The sequence below is a fragment of the Monodon monoceros genome, unplaced genomic scaffold, assembly GCF_005190385.1.
Source record: "Monodon monoceros isolate NGI ecotype Baffin Bay Population unplaced genomic scaffold, NGI_Narwhal_1 Super_Scaffold_3, whole genome shotgun sequence".
Classification (NCBI taxonomy): Eukaryota; Metazoa; Chordata; class Mammalia; order Artiodactyla; family Monodontidae; genus Monodon; species Monodon monoceros.
The window spans coordinates 77,265,277-77,281,684 of NW_021703780.1; the positions used below are offsets into that span (position 1 = coordinate 77,265,277).

Here is a 16,408-nt window from a genome sequence, read left to right on the forward strand (position 1 = left end):
CGTTTCAGGTATACAAATCAAAAATTTTTAGTAAGTTTATCAAGTTACCATAATCCAGTTTTAGGAGACTTTCATCATTCCAATAAGATCACTTGTATATAGGGGTCCTTTTGAAAATCTGATAACTCTAGCCAGAACAAACATGATCCACAGGTTGTTTATGCCTAGCATCCAAGACTTACCAGTGGAAATATTTTTAATAACAACTTGCATACATGCACACTTTGGGATAGAATTCCAGGCATCATATATTCCTGTAAGCTTAACTTAGGTATGTCCAGGTTGAAGCCCCTCAACTAAATAATCTCAAATCTAGCACTTTCATTCTCAGTCTAACCACTGCAGCATCTAGACCCCCATGACCTAGAAAAATGGATGCTTCTCACTTATAAAACTGCATCCTCCTTCCAACACATCTCTCTGTCTCTAAATGTGTCTACTGCGCAGCCATCCTCCAACCCCAGGCCAGAGGAAACTTCTAAAATGCAAACTGGCCATGCTTAGAGCCTTTCCAAGGTTTTCCTCATCACATCTGATATCAAATCCAGAGGTTGGTCCTAAGATTCTCAATAATTTATACCCAGCCCTCTCTGCTATGGCTCCTGGCTACTTTTCCGGCTCTATCTCTGTCTGCTCTGCCTGGTACGTCTCACTTTCTCAGCCCAAACTTCTCATCCTCCCTGCTCTTCATATGGCTAATTCTACAGAAACACCTGACGCTCAGGTGGGGTTAGGTAGGTGCAGCTTCCCTCTGTCCTAGATATTCAGCACATTTCTATTACGGAACTTACCATGTCATATTATAACACAAAGCTTCCATCCCTCTTTACCCAACTGCATTGCTTCTTGGAAGCTGCAGGCAGCCGGCCAGCCAACTAGCATTTACTAATCCAGGAAGCAGAGAATCAGGTTAAACCCTTAATCACAGCAACTATATTCTTTCCAGGTCTGTCTGTGGCCATGGAATTTTCCTGAAATGTCCTTTGTGGTAAGGAGTAAATACCACTCTAGGAATTATCCTAAAGAAATAACAAGTTCAAAAAGACCTGAGTACAAACACATCCAGAGCTATGGTTTGGAATCATGAAAGAAGAACCGCAGCAACCTTATTCTTTCATCTGGAAGGGAAGGACCGGTGAGCGTCCAGTTATAGGGATTTGGTTAAATAAATCATGAAACATAGGATGCATAGAAGACTACGTTGTTATTAAAATGATTGTAGATATGGGCTTCCCTGGTGGCGCAGTGGTTGAGAATCCGCCTGCCGATGCAGGGGACACAGGTTCGTGCCCCGGTCTGGGAAGATCCCACATGCCACGGAGCGGCTGGGCCCGTGAGCCATGGCCGCTGAGCCTGCGCGTCCGGAGACTGTGTTCCGCAACGGGAGAGGCCACAGCAGTGAGAGGCCCGAGGACCACAAAAAAAAAAAAAAAAAAAAAAAAAAAAAGATTGTAGATATGTACTGATATGGGAAGTTATAATGATTTGTCATTTTTCAACAAATACTAACACTTATACAGAGGTACACACATTTGATATTTTATATAAACAGACATACAAATGTACACACGTACGAATATGCACACCCACACATAGTTTAGGAAGAAAGAATTTAACAGTGGTTAGTAGACTTATGAGTGGGTAGGTAGCATTATGAGTGATCTACAGGTATATTGTGAAATATCTTTTCCCTTATCCCTGTGTTCTAACTACTTACAATGAACACGTGATGCTTGTGAAGAGCGCGCACAGTGGTTAAGAGAAAGGGCCACGTGCAAGCTAGACTCAGCTGCTTCCTAACTACACGACACTGGTAAAGAGAATCTCTTCCAGCGTCAATTTCCCCATCGGAAGCAAAGGGAGCTGCACCCCCAAATCGTGCCTCTCTCAAAGCACTGTGGTGAGGTTTATGTGAGGTGCTTCATCCAGAGGCTGGTACAGGCAGCTCTCAAGTAAATCTGCACCTTTTAAACATAAGTAGCGTTAAAGAGAGAAACAAATGTGCACATCACGTTCTTTTGGAAGATGTCACCAGAACGCACACTCAAAGCATTGCTCTTTTGCATGTGAAGTGTGAGACAGCCCTGTTGGGTTGGGTAAATGGGTGGGAATGGGTAGCCAACTGTCAAAACACCCGCCTTCCCGCGTGATGCCGAACAGCACTACGGTTCTGTTCCGGAGGCTTCTGTAACACTGCAGGTGAGCCTGTGCTCTGACAAGCAGGTAACCCAGAAGCTATTACTGTCCTCACTCCCCCCACCCCCCACGAAGATTTTGTTTCTCATTAATGTGCCCCAGCAGCTGGGTGCCCAGCAGGTCCAAGGCCCTTGTGCGACTTTAGACCACAAGATGCTCATTCTTACCAGCTAGGGAGGGAGACAGGAAGGGGGAGGGATGCTGGAGCGAGGAGAGAACGGAGCGCCCACTACCAGTCTGAAAAAGACAGAAATCAACTGGGTACTTCAAGAATCGATGCTGTCCCTCTGCCCTGTGCCAGCAATGGAGGGGCAAGGAATCTGGTGGCAGGGCCATCACAGTATCTATTTTTCATGCCAAAATAATGAAACCATATTCATCTTCTCTAATAGATTCATTCATTTATTTTGATCATCCAAACTATAGTTGGTTTCCTGCCATGGTTATCTCTCTTATCAAAACCATATTTTTGCCATATTTTCCTCCACAGTATTCATTACAATAAGCAATTAATAATAAAGAAATATATATAATTATTAGTTTACTTCTTTATCGCTGTCTCCAATGACCCAGGGAAACTAGAAATAGAACAACGTGTATCCAGGGACATGCATATCCCAGGAAGGATGTTCTTCCTTAAATGACCATGGCATTCAAGGCACCAAATCTTTCATTATAATCCTTCTAACTGTTCCCTTGACACATCTACTAACTGGTTGAGAAGGGGTAGCACTGTCCATCCACCTGTCTTCATTCTGCCAAAGGAGAATGATGGTTTCCTATATCCTGCCATGAAACGAATCCTCTGACGGCTTTTGTTAAATGTGTTGCATTAAGTCCCTTATTTTATTTTTTAATTAATTTTTACTGGAGTGTAGTTGATTTACAGTGTTGCGTTAGTTTCTGCTGTACAGCAAAGTGAATCAGTTATACACAGAGCCACTCTTTTTTGGATTTCCTTCCCATTTAGGTCACCACAGAGCACTGAGCAGAGTTCCCTGAGCTATACAGTAGGTTCTCATTAGTTATCTCTGATGGCCTTGAAACCGGTTCTAGTTGCCTGCATCAATAACTGTTGTCATCCTGTCTGCCTTCTCCCTCATGACAACAGGGTGGATCGGGGGACAGCTGGGGGAGAGGTAACACCGAAATGCAGAATACAAGGCTTTTAAAATTGTACGGTAGCCTTTCTAGCAGAAGACTTACTCTAAAACTTCATGTCCCACTACTTAGGAAAGTCTGAATTTGAACTCCAAGTGGTACATTGAAATTCAACAGGTATTTAAGGAGTACTGACTGTGTGCCAGGCACCGAAAGAGGAGGTGGCCATTTGATCTTGGATAAGGCAGATACGGATGCTGCCTTCACGGAGCTCACATTCTAGTGGGGGTGACAGACAAGAGACAAGGAGACAAATAAATGAACAAAACCATTTCAGGGGGAGGCAAGTGCAATGACGGAAAGAAACACAGTGAGATGACAGAGCATCTAAAGCAGACGAGGAGACATTAAGGAGAGCCCTGGAGGTTAACAAGCAGTGACCACGTGAAGGGCGGGAGAAAGGCAGGCTGGGCAGGGGGACCAGCAAGTACAAAGGCTCTGAGGCAGGACCAAAGTCGACGTGTTCAAGAAACAGAGAAGCGGGCAGTGTGGCAATTAAATGCAATTAGACCAGATATCAGAGATCATTCCAGATGGACCCAAAGAGTCAAATTCTCCACTGCCTCCGAAAATGAGGGAAAACAACAATAACACCACCAATAATGGCAGGGGAGTTCAGTCTGTGCCAAGCATCAGGCGAAGCACCGCACGGGCACTGTGTCACCTGACCCACAAACATCCTGCGAGGTAGCTGTCATCCCGCCCATTTTTCAGATGAAGCAACCTAAACCTGGAAGGGTTAATAACTTGTAAGTTTCACATAGCTACTGAGTGGTGGTAGAGCTGGGATTAGAACCCAGACAGTCTGAGTCCCGGGTCCTCCTCTCACCGCATAAGCTCCACCCTAAAGGATGCCTTCTCCTTGGACACACACAGAGGCTAGCTTAGGTCTCACAAGAACAGTAACTTGCCTTCACTCATCCATAATCTGGGCAAATATCAAAACACTTTAGATGAACAAGGCAAAAAGACAAAAGCCATTAGTTCTGATTTTTCTAGCAGCTCTGTGCAAGATTCTGCTTGCCACCCACGTACTCTTTTATTAACCTATAATAAGCCTCGGATGAACACTGTTGCCATCGGTGAAGCTTACTTTAACATATGGTTGATCCAACCAAAGAAAAACGTGAAAAATGCATTTTGAAAATCCCAATTTGGTTTTGTAAAAAAAAAAAAAAAAAAAACACTGATCGTGTTTCTGGTCTGCTGATGCATTCCACATGTTGGGGTATGGAAACATGGCCAAGGGTCATTTGCTGAACTGATAACAATGGCACTCAGCCCCCATGGAATTTTGCTTTCACTGTTTGGTTTGATGCAATTTGCAAAAACATAAAGAGGTAACCTGTGGTTTTATCAACTTGGTTAAGGGCGATGTGTTTCTAACTTGAAAGCTAGCTGGGATGTTTCAGCGGGAGGACGCAGCTACTCAAATACCCTCAAACTGCAGGCTTTTTTCCTCACTCTTAGAGCAGGGGTACTCTCCTAGTAAAGCTTCTCTGCTGGGGCAGGCAAAGAAGCAGGGGCAGAGACAAAGTAACAAGGAAGTGATCCAGTTGGGGCAAGTGAGGGATGGGGAGGCCTCAGGGCTTCCTCGTGGCTATGACTGAAATTAACCAGCAATGAAAACCTGCTTAAACAGCACTTGGTTTGTGTCAGGCAGTGTCAAGTGGTGGGTGCTCTCTGATGACATGGCCGTGTGGGCCTCGCGGGCACTTAGGCTCCCTCTGTTCTAGTCCAAAGATAAAGTGTTTCCCTTGACCAGTCTAGTCCAAGGACATCCATCAGCCACGATTCCCAAACGCTGGCCGTATGCATTCCCCTGTGAGGATACCTGCCTATCTCCAGCTCACAACCAACCACCACTGCAATTTTTACCTTTACGTACACACCACTTACTCTATTTAATATTGTTTAAGCTTATTAATTTATTTTAGTAAGTTGACTCTAACAGGAAACTTTATATTTCCATAGGAAAACCAATACACGTTGCTGGAAATGTAAGCTAATCACTTCTTTAAAAACATACTGAAATGTCCAGAATAGGCAAACCTGTAGTGATAGGAAATATTTAGATTAGTGGCTGCCAGGGACTGGAGTAAAGGGGAAGTGGGGGGATCATGGCGAAGGGGTATGGGGTTTCCTTTTGAAGTAATAAAAATATCTGAAAATTGACTGTGATGTTGGATGCCCAGTGAATATACTAAAAGCCATTGAAGTATACACTTTTTTTTTTTTTTTTGCAGCACACAGGCCTCTCGCTGTTGTGGCCTCTCCCGTTGCAGAGCACAGGCTCCGGACGCGCAGGCTCAGCGGCCATGGCTCACGGGCCCAGCCGCTCTGCGGCATGTGGGATCTTCCCAGACCGGGGCACAAGCCCATGTCCCCTGCATTGGCAGGCAGACTCTCAACCACTGCGCCACCAGGGAAGCCCTACACTTTATTTTTATTTATTTGTCTATTCTTTATTTTTTGGCTGCATTGGGTCGTGGTTGCGGTGCACGTGCTCCTCTCTAGTTGCAGTGTGAGGGTTTTCTCTCTCTAGTTGCCGTGCACAGGCTTCTCTCTAGTTGTGGTGCTCAGGGCTCTCTCGTTGAGGTGTGAGAGCTCAGTAGTTGTGGCGCGTGGGCTTAGCTGCCCCGCAGCATGTGGGATCTTAGTTCCCTGACCAGGGATCGAACCCACGTCCCCTGTGCACTGGAAGGCGGGTTCTTTATCACTGGACCACCAGGGACGTCCCCTGAATTATACACTTTAAATGGGTGAATTGTGTGGGATGTAAACTATTTCTCAATAAAGATGATTTTTATAAAGTCAATATAATGCCCTCACTTTAAAATAAAGAAGTAAAAGGAAAGTGATATGTTATCTAAAAAATAAAATAAATGTCAAACAAGGTTATGAAATTCTACTTAACCCTGTAGTCTCCCTGCTGACAGCCCTGAGGACCTACATTTTCTGTTAAAAATGGAAACACAAAAGTGAATTCACTTTTATCCCACTAGGAGGGCTAATAAAAAAAGAGAGACAATAATAAGTGTTGACAAGGACGTGGATAAACGGGAATCCTGCTACACTGCTGGTGAGATTGTAAGATAGTGCAGCCGCTCCGGAAAACAGTTTGCTGCTTCCTTAAAATGTTAAGCAATCTTAGGATCCTAGGTGAAATTCTCCTCCTTGGTATATACCCAAGGGAATTGATAACATTTGTCCACATAAAGACTTACATACAAATGTTCATAACAGCATTATTCATTATAGCCAAAAAGGATAAACAACCACTTTTTTGGGTCCATCAAATAATAAATGAATAAATAAAATGTGTTAGATCCATGCAATGCAGTATTATTCAATCATAAAAAGAAATGGAGTACTGATTCATGCTACAACATGAAGAATCTTAAAAAGATCATGCTAAAGTAAAAGAAGTCAGACACAAAAGGCCACATATTGTATGATTCCATTTGTATGACTCCATTTATATGAAATGACAGGGATAGGCAAATCCATAGCAACAAAAAGTAGATTAATGGTTGTCTAGGGCTAGGGGAGGTCGGGCAGGGGCGGGGGAAGGAGAAGGGAAATGATTGTTAATGTACATGAAGTTTCTTTGGGATTGCTGAAAACATTCTAAAATTGCTTGTGGTGATGTTTCCACAACTCTGTGAATATACTAAAAAAATACTGAATTATATAACTTAAATTGCAGAATTGTACACTATGAATTGTACCACTGAAAGGAAACCATCAACAAAACAAAAGGACAACCTACTGAATGGGAGAAAATATGTGCAAATGATATGACTGATAAGAAACTAATATCCAACATATATAAACAGCTCACACAACTCAACATCAAAAAAACCCAAACAATCTGATTTTAAAAATGGGCAGAGGAACTCAGTAGACATTTTTCCAAAGAGGAAATGCAGATGGCCAACAGGCACACGAAAAGATGCCCAACGTCCAAGTAATCAGGGAAATGCAAATCAAAACCGCAATGAGATATCACCTCACACCTGTCAGAATGGCTGTCATCAAAAAGAACACAAATAACAAATGTTGGCAAGGATGTGAAGAAAAGGGAACCCTACTACACTGCAGGTAGAATGTAAATTGGTACAGCTACTCTCAAAAAACTAAAAATAGAACTACCACATGACCCAGCAATTCCACTCCTGGGTATATTTCCGGAGAACAGAAACAACCCCCTAATTCAAAAAGATACATGCACCTCAATGTTCATAGCAGCATTATTTTCAATTGCCAAGATATGGAAGCAACCTAAGTGTCCATCAACAGATGAATGGATAAAGAAGATGTGGTATATATATACAATAGAACAGTACTCAGCCATATAAGTGAATGAAATTTTGCCATTTGCAGAAACATGGGTGGACTTGGAGGGCATTATGCTAAGTGAAATAAGTCAAACAGAGTAAGACAAATACTGTATGATATCTTTTATATGTGGAATCTAAAAAATACAACAATCTAGTGAATATAGCAAAACAAGAGGCAGACTCACAGATATAGAGAACAAAGTAGTGGTTACCAGTGGGGACAGGGGAGAGGCAATATAGGGGTGGGAAGCTGGCGGCACAAATTACTGGGTGTAAGACAGGCTCAAGGAGGTACTGCACAGCACGGGGAATAGCCCATATTTTCTAATGACTCTAAATGGAAAGCAACCTTTAAAAGTTGTACTAAAAATAAAAAATAAAAATGAAAAAACTTTAAATTCCATTGCCCCCCCCCAAAAAAAGTAAATTCACATTGTGATTCAATAGTAATATCCACAAACCATCTAAAACATCTTGCTCATCACCAACACCAAGGAACACATAGTCACACATACATTATATTAGGCCTGCAAGGGTTGGAATTTCGGTTGAGAAATTGCAGTGAGTTACAAACTAGAATTTCTTAGAACAAATAAAGTCTTTAGCTTTTCTCACCAGAGTCAAGGGCGTAATTCATCTCCCTAAACCTCAGTTTCCCCGTAAGAGGAAAATATAAGTCTTAAGGTCATATATATATTTTTATACAAGCTTATCATTTGTACATTCCTTCAACCAATATTTATGGTGCCTCTATTATGGGCCAGGCACTGTACTAGACCATGAGTACACAGAGGTGAAATACTCAGAGCTGCTCTCTGTCCTTATGAAGTTGATGTTCTACAGAGGAAAACTCCCTATAGATATAGCGGATTATAACACTTTATAAAAGGATGACAGAGTATTAAGTGCGATGAAGAAAAATACATCAGGTTAATGGGATGGAGGGCAAGTGACAGATGGCAGGGAGGGGTGCTGTTTAATAGAGGATTCTCAGAGAAGTCCTTTCTGAGAAAGCTGAGTCTCAAGAGAGCCCTAGATGAATTAAGGGGACAAGCCATGCAAAGCCCTGGTGGGGAGCCGGCTGGGGGATTTGGTGTATTCAAGGACTGGGAAGAAGGGTGGTGACTAGAGCAGAATAAGCATCAAGGAGAAAGGCCAGTGACAAGGGCATTTGGGGCCTAAATGCTCGTAATGTCTTGGATTTTACTTTCCGTGTGAAGGGAAACCATGAGAAGGTTCTGAGGAGGGAAGGAGTTAGGATTTTAGAAGGCCCCCTGCCTGCAGTGCGAATGCACTGTAATAGGTAAGAATGAAATCTGGGAGCCCAGGAAGAAGCCTCTGGCAGCAAGGCAGTGAAAGTTGGTAGCAAAGGGGACAGCCAGAGTGGCGAAAGAGAGATGGGTTTTGAAGGTAGAGCTGATCAAAACTTGCCAAGAGTTTGATGGCGTGTATGAGAAAAAGGAACAAACAAGGAAGATTTCTAGGTTTCTGGCCTAAACAAGGAAACAGATGCCAGATATAATTGTTTAGAACAGGGTCTGGCACTGAGAAGGTACTCAAAAAATATTAACCTCATCAATCTCGTTATAACCAACATCATTATTACAACTTCCATCATCCCCTCCACCATGATCATTATAACTACTACCATCACCACCATCACCACCATCACGAGCAGGGGGTACATGGCAGGAAGAGCAGAGGAGACCGCACAAGGACAAGCCCAGGTCAAAGAAACCTGCATCCAACTCAAGACGCCCTTTCTGGACACAGGAAACATTTACCTGTCCTGGGACGTTAACCAAGTTGTAGGGTCTAATGCATTCCTACCACTCTCTCCCCATCCCATCCCATCCCCGTATTTATATAAGCTTCTTTTCACGTTACAGCTTCTTCGGGACTCCTGCCTTTACTCTCAGGCTTTCGCCTGGCCCCGTCCTGGTCCAGCCTCTCTGTGGAGCACGCCTCCCCTCCCCCCATGCCAAATGGCCTGATGTGTCTTCCAAAACTCCTGACATGTGCATATGGGACATTCACGTCTCAAATTAGTATTTCAGTGTCTACAAAATGCAGCAATGTGCTCAACACCAGCACTGACCTACAGCTGGTCCATTCTATAAATGGAATCTCAAAAAAAAAAAAAAAAAAAGCATTAATTGCATTTGCAAATTGCTAACCCCTAAGTAACCTTATGCCCAAAATACATCCATGACTCTTGGTCTTCAGTGCCACTTAGCTTTCTATCAGCTGACTTTTGAGAGAACACCTCTCTAGGGTGAAGGAAAAGCATCTCCACTTAGGTACATATCAGCATGAAGGTCAGTAAACACCTGGGACAAGCAGTTCAAGGAGAGAGAAGCAGGCACAAGAAGGCTCCTCATCCTGTGGGTGAGCCCTGATGGTACCCAAAGGCGTAATGCGAGATACAACTATTTCCATTCTAGCAAACCCAAAATGTATGCTAAACAGATTGTCAGCTCTTGGAAACTCATGGTTTAGCATTTCCTCTCCAAACACTGCAATGTTACATAACGTGATTGATCTCAGAATCCGAACATAAAATCCTAGAACAGGAGAATTCCAGAGCTGGGGTCCACTCTTCTACTTCCAGACAAGAAAGAGTATGTCTACCTCATGGGAGGCGAGGTTAGGAGCATCCTTCTTTGAACTTCACTTGAAAAACACTAATTTGTCACTGCTAAACGCTCATGACCGTTTCCAAAGTAGAACACGAGCCGGCAGATGCTGTTTCATCAGGTCTCTCTGGCCAATCCCAGCTGCTTTCTTTCCCGTGTGAGCTGGTCAGTGCACTAAACCCAGTTTGCTAAAGAGAGCAAGCCCTTCCATCCAGGACCGAATCCATGGCAGTATTTTGGGGACCTGTATGAGCGTGGGGAGGAAAGAGAAATGAAGACTTTTATCCAGTGAACAAAGCTCCTTATAATTAGGTTGGTGGTTTCTATGGGAACGAGGAGCTGACTCTTTTATTTGAAATAAAAAATAGCAACACTCCAGCTGTCCTTGCCGTCCGGACGCTCCAAAGCAAATTAGAGATTTGATTTCACATTCGCAATGACTGCTGAGGACTTTAAACCGTGTATTTTACTTGCTGTCAAGTTTTGGTGAGACACTAAGTCCCATTCCCCTGAGAAAAGAGGTGTGAAAAACAAAAGCAAAAAAACCACCAAAGCAAAATTACATTCTCCCTCTGCAACTGACATGCTTTTGTTTCCTTCTTCCCAACTGTCATAAGAAACCATCAAACCGGTTCCTTGAGGAAAACTGTTGTTGATGGTTCTTCTTGAAAAACCACTGGAGATCTCCAAAAGATATTTCCACATTTATAATAACAGCAACCACTATTATTGGGGACTTTATTAGGTGCCAAGCACTGTGCCAAGGATTTTCCCTACAACGTCTCATAAAACGCTCATAGCAACCCCATGAGACAAGTCTTGTCATCATGTCCATTTTAGTGATAAGGAGGTTTAAGAGGTTAAGTACCTTGCTCATCGCCAACAAGAGCTAAAAGTCGATCCCTATGGAAACAGCCTATGCATCCTTATACTATTCTGCCTTTACTACCATTTTATAACCTACATCAGGAAACGTCATTCACCAGGTGGAGACACTGTTCAAAATATCCCACAGAGGACTGTCAACCTTAGAGGACTTGCTGGCTCGTCTCTGGGAAGGACCTTTTCCCTCCCTCCCACCATTCCATATGGTGCCAGCCTGCCTGGGAATAAAGGAAATCATGATTTCTTCCTTTTTTATTTTATTTATTAAAAAAAATTTTTTTGGAGTATAGTTGATTCACAATCTTGTCAGTTTCAGGTGCACAGCAAAGTGAATCGGTTATATATATACATATATCCACTGTTTTTTAGAATCTTTTCCCACATACATTACAGAGTATTGAGTAGAGTTCCCTGTGCTATACAGCGGGTTCTTATTAGTTATTTTACATATACTAGTGTGTATATGTCACGTCCAATCTCTCAATTTATCCCCTTTCCTCCCTGGTATTAGGAGGACCAGCCCGTAGTCTACACACGACAGTTAGGAAGGCTGAGAGGATGCTGACAGTCACATCATGAGAGGGTTAGGAGTGTAAAGGGGGGTGTGCACTGGGTTCTGGGGGAACCAGGAAGAAAAGAGAGGTATCCACTGAGGCCGAGAGGCTGGGAAGGCCTCTCATAGAAGGTAACACTTGAATTAAGTCTTAAAGAGAAGGTGGATAAAGAGAGCCTTTGGGGCAGAGAAAATAACTGCATGGAAAATTCAAGGTCAGAGAGGAAATGGCCCCTGAATTCACGGAGTCTTGGCAGTAGGGCATGATTGGGTTGGGGCAGGAAGTGCCAGCAAGGCCCATGACATGAAGGCACTTGCCTGTCTCGGGAGGCTGAGGTCAGTCAGTGGAAGAGGAAAAGAGGGAATGACACATCTTGGCAGGTGTGTGCTCCCCCCCTTCATGATATTCTAGAAATCCGAATTAGTTTGAAGTTCCTTTTGGTTGTACACAGCTCTGGGGATGCAACCACATGGACCATGGAATTATAATCATTACCTTTGATTACCTGTTTTCACACGACTGCCTGTACCAAGAAACCACAGATTCCCCTAGAGCAGGAATTTTATTCACTTTTATCTTTACATTGAGTCTAGTAAGGGACGCAGCATACGGCAGAAACCTAGCAGATGCTGGCTGAAGAGCAATGGTCAGCAAACAGCTGTTCTTTGAAATATACAAATATTAATCTTAATTACTATATTAATTACTATGTATCAGCTGTCACTATGTACCAGCTGCTGTGCAAAGCACTTCACGTGCATCATCTCATTTAATCACCACACTGGCTCTGGGTGGAGGGACTATATTAGCCTCATTTGATAAACACAGAAAGTGAGGCCTAGAGGGGCAGGTGACTTGCTAGTCAACGGCAGGGTCAGATTGAGAGCCACGGTGCACCATCGCACAGCCCTCCTGCAGCAGGCTGTGGGATAAAAACCGATTTGACTGATTTCTGCAACAACAGACATTCACTGATGTAAGAGTGCTGGGCACACAGTAGGTGCCCCATGAAATTCCATCTACTGGAGCAGATTAAACAGATTGAACACCTGCTGCGTGCAGCGTGCTGGGATATTTTCAAAGATCAATACGGAGCGTTCTTTGCCCTGAAGAGCTCCCAGCCTGCTGATGACTTGGGAACTCCTGCAACCGTGACTTCGGAAGTGGGAGGAGGGCTGTGGTTTCTGTAGCGAGAGTCAATCTCATTTAGAAAGAGAAAAACCGATTCCTTTGGAGGTTTTTATAGCGGCCCTTTGAGTTATTTTGCCAACTTCACACATCTTTTCCTCTTTTCAGCAATAAATTGACCTTGAATTAGCTTTGGGGTGCCATGCCCTTCTTCTCTCTCTGCTCAAGCAGTTTGGGTGAGGCTGACCTTACACCCTGATTCTGGGTATGTGACCCAGATCCGGCAAATCCGGGCATTTCCTCTGCATGGCCACAGTTCCAGGGGAGGTACACATTCCAACCACAGCCAATCCCAAGAATTTTTTCCTGGAGCTACCCAGAGAGCCAGGGTCTTGGGGGAGTGGGGCAGTATGAGAAGTGGTTTAACAATGGACTACCATCTGATCCACAAGGGTGGAGACAGTCGGACAGTAGAGCCAAGTGACAGAGAGAATCGTGTCCTAATAATATTGTTTGAGACTCTACATGCAGCCTTGCCTGGGTATTTCAATGTGCTCAACTTAACAAATTCTCGGTTTTGTGCATAAACCAAGTGACTGGTCTCTGTCACTTGCAACCCAGAGTCCAGACAAATATAGTTCCACTCTAAGGAAGAGATGGAGAATGGGGAATAGTTACATGTGTTGGATGAAGAGAAGTTGAGGAAAACAGGGAGGGAAAGGTTATGCTCAACTACTCATGAGGGTTCTTTTTATTTGTTGCATCAAGGCACATTCTACAGCATGGCATTAAAACCCCCATTTGAGTCCTCCGTATGCGTTTACTTAATTACTGCTTCTGTGCACTCCAGATTCACATCCTAGGTGACCAGAAGGACTTCGTGCAGCTTCAAAGGAAGATGAGCAGGACAGAAATTCATTCATTTAATAAATTAAATATTAAATGGAGCACCATCATCTCTGCACGGCACTGAAGTTGACATTTGCTGAAAAATTATCTCCTTTACTTCAAAGGGGACTTCAGATATCTTTCAAGTTCATTTTCACTGATCCATAAGGCAGTTAAGACAATAAGGGCACTTCCTGCCGTCTATGCACTAGAAGGATTTTTTTTTTGGATTGCTAAGAGTAGTCAATATCTATTTGGAAGTAAAGTATGTGAAAAGGAAGTGTGTGAAAAGGAAGGAGAAAGGGAAACTGATTGGATGACTGAGGAATGCATTCTGGAAAGAGCAAAGATATCCTTAAGACAGAGTGGGAGAGAGACGATGTTAGTACCCAAGTTAGAATGGAGAGGTGGGGCTGAGGGGGGTTGTTAGAAATAATACAACTGATGTGCTTGGTCCAGAGGAGCTAAATCAGATGCCCCAGGGATCAGCCCCCAGGAATGTGCATCCTCTCCGGGTCACCAGGTGGTTCTTCTGCAAACTAAAGTCTCAGGGCCATGACGCGAGACCCTAGGGCCCAGAGAACCATTCTGCAGCCGGACTCTGAGGAAGAGGCAGCAGAGCTCTGAACTTGGCAAACACAGGCAGTCCTATCAATATTCGAACGCTGAAATGAACACCTAAGCCCTATTTAGAGTCTGATGAAGTCATCTCGAGGCAGCTGCTCTGAAAGACAGGCCCCACTGTTTACAAACCTCTTGGAATATAAACTAATGCTACAGCCTAAAGAATTTACATGCCTGCAGAAATGGCAGAGGCAAAGGTAAAAAAATTCCTTAATGAAGTAACGACCTACAGGCTAAAAGTCTCAAGCTCCTAAAATCTTCTTTCTTTCTTTCTTGGCGAATTTTACTTGTTCCAGCAACAGTAAACAAACGAATTAAAACGAACACACCAACCGCTTGCCTCAAAATGCAACAGCTGAGAGGCAGTATTTTATAGCAGCACTGTGCAACAGAAATAAATTCCAGTCACATATGTGATTTAAAATTTTCTACTAGCCACATGAAAAAATAAAAACAAGAGAAATTAATTTTAACAATACATTTTATTTAAACTAGCAGATCCAGAATATCATTGTCATGGGTAATCAATATAAAAATTACTAATGGGATAGTTTACTTCTGTTAATCACACTGAGTCTTCAAATTCCCACGTGACTTTGCACTGAGAGCACATCTCAATTAATATGAATCACATTTCAAGTGGTCAGTAACCATATGTGGTGAGCACTTAACCATACTGGTCAACACAGGTCTATGGAATGGGGATGGTAAAATTTCAAGTCAAGATCTAACTTTCCACAGGACTTCCCTGGTGGTCCAGTGGTTGGACTCCGCACTCCGAATGCAGGGGGCCCGGGTTCGATCCCTGGTCGGGGAACTAGATCCCGTATGCATGCTGCAATTAAGAGTCCGAATGCCGCAACTAACAAGTCCACATGCTGCAACTAAAAAAGGATCCTGCATGCTACAGTGAAGATCCTGCCTGCCGCAGCTAAGACCCGTTGCAGCCAAAATAGATAAATAAATAAATAAGTAAAAATAAATCAACTAGTATTCACACAGATATTTTCTATATTACATTTTTTTAAAAGGCTATAAAAATCATGTCCATCGTAAGTGGAAAGACACTAGACTAACACCCATCTCCCTCTTTCCACGGATTAACAGAATCAAAGTCTTCCACACACTTTCCTCATATCTTATATTTCAGGTTCCACTTGAATTTGATGCATTATCTCCTGGGCAGAAGTCAAGTCGTCTTGGAAATGGAAATGGAAACGGAAAACTTCAAGTCACTGAACAGGTAAAACAGAATCAAGCCTCATGGAACAGGGTGAAAAATGTTCTGTCCCTCAAACACAGAAGATCAGAAGAGAATCAGAGCCTGACATGCTGGGGCTAGAATCCTGCCTTAGCCTTTTGTGGCTAAGTGATGATTTCAGGCAAGTCACTTAATTTCTCAGTGCCTCAGTTTCCTCACTTCTAGAATCAGGACAAACACTGTACCTACTTCAGGCCAATTTCATGAGTTACTGCTTGAAAACATTTCCAATGATGCATGGGGGTTCACGGGCATGACATCCACATGTCATGAGGCACAGGGTAAGAACTTAATACAGGGTAAATGACATTATCAACATTTTATTAAAAGCACTCCTGGAGAACTTATTACCAGGGCCGGGACCGAGTGTGGCACTCCCTTCGATGCAAAATTTAAGAGGGTACCACAAAACTCGGCGATGCAGAAAAATTCTGTTTCAGTGCAATGTTTGTAAGAATCACATTTAACGCAAAACAGTGAATAAGGAACAAAGCACCTACATTTTATTGGGTTGGCCAAAAAGTTCGTTCGGGTTTTCCTGACTAAAATAAAAACAAGGTCAGTGGCACTGATTTTTTCCCCCCTTTTGTCTCAGGCTCCAGCATGGCTCTGCACAGCACTGTTAATGTCCAGTCTTTATTGATAATTGAATTTATCCCAAATTTTGATATTTTGTTCACGGGCCAGGAGGGTGGAGGGAGATCCCCAACGCTGGGTCCTTGAACTCAGGGG

The 16,408-nt window shown here is 43.2% G+C and overlaps 1 non-coding gene across 1 annotated transcript; it reads left to right on the plus strand.

The window, feature by feature from the left end:
* The first annotated feature begins 15,160 nt into the window (after positions 1-15,160).
* On the plus strand, positions 15,161-15,232 carry TRNAR-CCG. Its single transcript has one exon. It is a non-coding gene; the product is annotated as a tRNA-Arg (tRNA).
* Positions 15,233-16,408: the final 1,176 nt, after the last annotated feature.